This window comes from Hemiscyllium ocellatum, chromosome 45, assembly GCF_020745735.1.
Source record: "Hemiscyllium ocellatum isolate sHemOce1 chromosome 45, sHemOce1.pat.X.cur, whole genome shotgun sequence".
Classification (NCBI taxonomy): Eukaryota; Metazoa; Chordata; class Chondrichthyes; order Orectolobiformes; family Hemiscylliidae; genus Hemiscyllium; species Hemiscyllium ocellatum.
In genome coordinates, this window is record NC_083445.1 from 2632821 (window position 1) to 2638820 (window position 6000).

At 48.0% G+C, this 6000-nt stretch overlaps 1 protein-coding gene across 3 annotated transcripts in view; it reads right to left on the reverse strand.

The window, feature by feature from the left end:
• tyk2 (tyrosine kinase 2) overlaps positions 1–5557 on the reverse strand; it is a 100338-nt gene extending 94781 nt beyond the window's left edge. For 2 of the 3 annotated variants that reach the window (XM_060855193.1, XM_060855198.1), the window contains exon 1: positions 5446–5555. The gene's annotated coding sequence lies outside the window, so the exon portion shown is untranslated. Of the gene's footprint in view, positions 1–5445 lie in introns of all 3 variants that reach the window. The other variant, XM_060855197.1, reaches the window with a different exon arrangement.
• Positions 5558–6000: the final 443 nt, after the last annotated feature.

Sequence of the window (6000 nt, forward strand, 5' to 3'; positions counted from 1 at the left end):
ATGGCAGCAAAACTGGAGTGGTTGAAATGCATGAGTCACTTGATGAATGAGCTGCGAATGTTTTGATCTGCATCCTGCATGTCAAGTCATGGAACACTCGAGAAAAAGATACGTAGTTTTTGCACCTGGCAGCACAATGATTGCTTGCACTAGTTTTGTAAGTAACAGCTCGAATCTACATGAACATCTGTGACCTGGTTTTATATTTTTAGAATGGCTTCATATTGACATTTTAAGAAATACTGCGAACAAGTTTAAAACAACACTTGACAGCACAATGCTCAGCACCATTGGCAACTGCTCAGATACCGAAGCAATCTGCGTCCACACACAGCAAGACCTGAACAATAACCAGGCTTGCACTGTTAAGTGGCAAGTAACATTAAGTAACATACAAGTGCCAAGAAATTACCATCTCCAACAAGATAGAATCTAAATATCTGCCCTTGGCATTCAATGGCATCTCCATCACTGAATTCCATCCTAGGAATTACAACTGATCAGAAACTGAACTGGACTAGCCATAAAAAAGCTACAAAAACAGGTCAGAGGCAAGGAATCCTGCAGCAAGTAACTCACCTCCTGACTCCCGAAAACCACTCCAACATCTACAAGGTACAAGTCAGGAGTGTGACGGAATTCTCCCCTCTTGCTCTGGTTCCTCCTCTCTTGTTCCAACAACACTCAAGAAGCTCGACACCATCCAAGACAAAGCAGCCTGCTGAATCAGATTCCCATTCCCCACCTTCAACATCCAGTCACTTAATCATCGACGCTCAGTGATACCAATGCATACTAGCTATGGGATGCACTGCAGAAATTCACCAAGGCTCCTCAGGCAACACCTGCCAAACTGATGACCACGTCCATCTACAAGGTCAAGGAACACCACTTGCAAATTCAAGCCACGTACCATCCTGACTTGGAAGTATAATCACAGTTCCTTCAGTGTCACTGAATTAAAATCTTGGAACCCCACCCTAATGGCACGGTGGGTGTCCCAAATAAACTGCAGTGGTTTAAGGCAGCAGCTCACCACCATCTTCTGTTCGAGGAAAGCATCATATTAAAAACCCTTCCACTTATTACAATAATGGAGGTTAATCATTAGGAACTACACAGGGATTAATCATAAACCTGACAGACTGGATGATCTACATTTGATGCACAGTACAAATCACAACAGTATCAAAAGCCTAACGTCCTTGGTTGGAGTTCAAGACTTGGTGAAGCTGAAGTAAAGACAACCTTGGTATTGAAAATTCATCTCCGACAACCCTTGTACATGCAGTGACAAAAATGAGAAACAGGCAACTAGTTGTTTATTGAAATTAAGACTGAAAATAGAGTGGCAAACTCCAAAAAGCAACAGTACAAAGAGAAAAATGCAAACGGTACACAGACTGTCTAACTTCAGCTTGGCTCTTATTTTCTCAACTCGGAGTTAGTCTAGCTCAATTGGCTGAAAGACTAGTTTATGATGCAGGGTGATGCCAACAGGGTTGAAGTTACCATGAAGGACTCTCCTTCTCCCCTCACCTCAGGCAGACTGACCATCAAGCTAAACCACCATCAGTCATTTTGCTCTGGTGGGAGAGCAGCCAATGGCCTGTTAAGACTATGGCAACTTTACAATGAATAAGACAGCACAAAGCTCACACTGAGATATTAACAGGTTTAAGGTACCTTCAATGGAGCAAAACATAAGGAAAATCTGACAACGAATCATGAGATACAGGGTCAGTGAACCTAAAGTTTGGTCAAGAGGAACATTTTCAGAAGATGTTTTTTCAGGACAGAGATGGAGGTGTTTAGCAAGGAAGTTCCAGGGCTTCAGTACAGAATCCTGAAGACAACAAATGTTAGTGCTTGAATGATGAAAATAGGAGATTACGCGAGAATTATCTTTTTTTAATGACAGATTATTTCACTGGAGAGGTCTTCAGGACAAACTGGACAACACTGGTGATTCACTATTATACATTACAGCTCTTTCAAGAGAAAAACAATGGAAATCAAATATTAAAATTCAAAGTTTTCCACATTCTCATGGAACCGTGGAAATGCAGACAAACTTAGAACAAATTGGTCAGAATCTCAATTCTGCTATTAGGCAATGGATATCCTTATATTATGTCCTGACAAATACACATGCACCAACCTATCAAATTAGCATTCACACAACTCACATCTGCTTGCTTGTAACTTCACAATTTTCTGTATGCAGCTCATGCATATTTTATCTCCTCGCTTCCAAATATGCAATTACAACTTTTTGAAGCATCAATTAACGAGGAATTCCACCTTCTTTTTACACTCGGTCAAGAATGAACCCTTTCTTGCAGTTACTAAAGAGGAATGGACACAACTCCACCTTCCTTTGCTCCTGACAGAGTAACAGCCACTAGGTTCCTGCTCCATGCATTCTCTTGACTTCTACATGAAACTCATCGCTGCTGTTCAGTTCAGTTCAGTTTCTGGTATTGCCTTGAGTCTGCTGCTTCTTCTTTAATCTCTAAGGAGCAGTGGAAGTGAAAAGGCAACTCTTTTTTTTAAATTTACAGGCTGGGGGGCTTTACTGGCTCACATTTATTACCAATCTTTCATTACCCAGAGGGCAGTTAAGGGACAGCCACATTGCTGTGGGTCTGGAGTCTCCTGAGTCAGACCAGTTAAGGACAGCAGGTTTCTTCCCTATAGGACATGAGTGAACCAGATTAAGTTTCCTGACAATCAGTTTCATAGACATCATGAGACTCTTAGAACATGGAACATTACAGCTCAGTACAGGCCTTCGGCTCTCAATGTTGCATCAAACTGCGGAACCAATCTGAAGCCTATCTATCCTACACTATTCCATTTTCATCCATATGTTTATCCAATGACCATTTAAATGCCCTTAAAGTTGGCGAGACTACTATTGTTGCAGGCAGTGCATTCCATGCCCCCTACTACTGAGTACTACTTCTGACATCTGTCCTGTATCTATCACCCTCAACTTAAAGTTATGTCCCCTCGTGCTCGCCATCACCATCCGAGGAAAAAGGTTCTCAGTCCACCCTAACTAATCCTCTGACCATCACGTCTCAATTAAGTCACCTCTTTGAGAAAGCAAGTAAGTTATGACCAAGTCCTCGGCGATGTATTGGTGTCTGAGTCCCCTGGGTTTTATAGAGGGGAAAAAAAATCAGCTAGCTAATTTGTGGGTGGCACAGTGGTTAGCACTGCTGCCTCACAGTGCCAGAGACCCGGGTTCAATTCCCGACTCAGGCGACAGACTGTGTGGAGTTTGCACGTTCTCCCCATGTCTGCGTGGGTTTCCTCCGGGTGCTCCAGTTTCCTCCCACAGTCCAAAGATGTGCGGGTCAGGTAAATTGGCCATGCTAAATTGCCTGTAGTGTTAGGTAGGGGTAAATGTAGGGGTATGAGTGGGTTGCGCTTCGGTGGGTCGGTGTGGACTTGTTGGGCCGAAGGGCCTGTTTCCACACTGTAAGTAATCTAATTTCTGAACCAAACCACGAAATCACCCTCAATTCCATGCCTCCGTATTTTCTGCAATAGCCTACCATGGGGAACCTTATCAAAAGCCTTACTGAAATCTATATACACCACATCTACCGCTTTACCCTCATCCACCTCCTCAGTCACCTTCTCAAAGAACTCAATTAGGTTTGTGACACACGACTTGCCCCTCACAAAACCATGTTGACTATCCCTAATCAACTTATTCCTTTCTCGATGAATCTAAGTCCTATCTCTTATAACCTTTTCAACACTTTACCCACAATCAATCTAAGACTCAGTGGTCTATAATTACCAGGGTTGTCTCTTCTCCCCTTCTTGAAGGAGGGGACATTTGCTAACCTCCAGTCTTCTGGCACTGTTCCTGTAGACAATGATGACATAAAGATCAAAGCCAAAGGCTCTGCAATCTCTTCCCTGGTTCTCCAGAGAATTTTAGGATAAATCTCACCTGCCCAGGGACTGAGCAATACTGGAAAGTGTGAAAACAGCTAACACCTCCTCCTTGTGAACCTCAATCTCATCTCGTCCAGTAGTCTGTACCTCAGTATTCTCCTTGACAACAGTGTCTTTTTCCAGTGTGAATATTGACAAAAAAATTCACCTCTGACTCCACGTACAACTTCCCACTACTATCCTTGATTGGCCCTAGTAATTCTTTTATTCCTGATGTACTTAGAGAAAATTTTAATTTCAGATTTTTTTTTGTCAAAATTTCAAATCCCAATATGTTGCAGCAAAATTCAAACGCAGGTCACCAGACGATGAGCTGGCTGCCTGCCTGGGTTAATAATCTAGCGATGTTAGCACTGGTCACTGCTCTATCATTTCAGATGGGAGAAAGGTTGAGATACCAAACTTCCTGCTTCCTGTAAAATGCCCAGCGAGGACATGGGGGTTTTTAACTCAATCTTTAATCAGATGAATATTCAGATATGAATCTTCCATTGTTGAGTTCGGACTCTGTTTATTAGATTAGATTAGACTTACAGTGTGGAAACAGGCCCTTCGGCCCAACAAGTCCACACCGACCCGCCGAAGCGCAACCCACCCATACCCCTACATTTACCCCTTACCTAACACTACGGGCAATTTAGCTTGGCCAATTCACCTGACCCGCACATCTTTGTGACTGTGGGAGGAAACCGGAGCACCCGGAGGAAACCCACGCAGACACAGGGAGAACGTGCAAACTCCACACAGTCAGTCGCCTGAGTCGGGAATTGAACCCGGGTCTACAGGCGCTGTGAGGCAGCAGTGCTAACCACTGTGCCACCGTGTTCTGAACCTAGAACTCACCATCATCAATTCAATAACCCATCAACTCAGGTCATGGGCCTCATGTTTTACCTGTGGGCCATATCACTGAATATCAGACTTCACCCTCACCCAATTCGCGCACAATAAATCCGGTACCCCTCCCCTAGCCTCACCCCTCACCCTGATCCCACATCCCACTGCAACCCTCACCCCCCTCCGCCTCACACACGCACCCCCCACCCTCACCTCCTCCGCCTCACCCACACGCACACCCCCCCCCCTCAGCCTCACCCACACGCACCCCCCCTCCGCCTCACCCACACACACCCCCCCCACCCTCGCCCCCCCCCTCCGCCTCACCCACACGCACCCCCGCCACCCTCGCCCCCCCCGCCTCACCCACACGCGCCTCACCCACACGCACCCCCCCCCACCCTCGCCCCCCCCCTCCGCCTCACCCCCCCCCGCCCCCCCCTCCGCCTCACCCCCCCGCCCCCCCCCCCTCCGCCTCACCCCCCCGCCCCCACCCCCCTCCGCCCCCCCCCCCCTCCGCCTCTCACCCCTCCGCCTCTCACCCCCCCGCCGCCTCTCACCCCCCCGCCCCCACCCCCCCCCCCCTCCGCCTCTCACCCCCCCCCCGCCCGGAAGGCCTGTCCCTCCTACCTGATCCCCGGGCCGCTCTCCCTCACTCTCCCCGCCGCTCCATGCCGGTACCGGGGGGGGGGGGCTCGCGATCGGCCGCTCGCTCCTTCTCTCACCGTCTGCCGCCGCTCCTCGCCGGAACTGACGACACAGACCCACCCACCAAGCTCCGCGCATGCTCGGCGAGCCCGCTGCATTCTGGGGGTTGTAGTCCACCGGGGAGCCTGGCTTGAAGCTGTGGGGTCAGAGTTCAGTCCCAGCCCAGAAGCACATGCCCTGTCAGTGCCCACTGCCCTCACTGAGGAACCCCAGTTTCAAGGCTCATAGGGACCTAACTAAGGACACTTTCTACCCTGCAGCTCTGTGGGAGACCAGCAGGATCTGCTGGGTCACTGTGCAGCTCTGTGGGAGACCAGCAGGATCTGCTGGGTCACTGTGTTGCTCTGTGGAATGGTGCCCCTCAAGTTAATGTCTCTGCCAACAAACACCCAGCTGTAAGAACTGACAGAAACTGGGCCTTTCTCTGTGTCAGCAGAAGAAAGAGACACTAGTGGTTTTACTAATTTATCACCATTT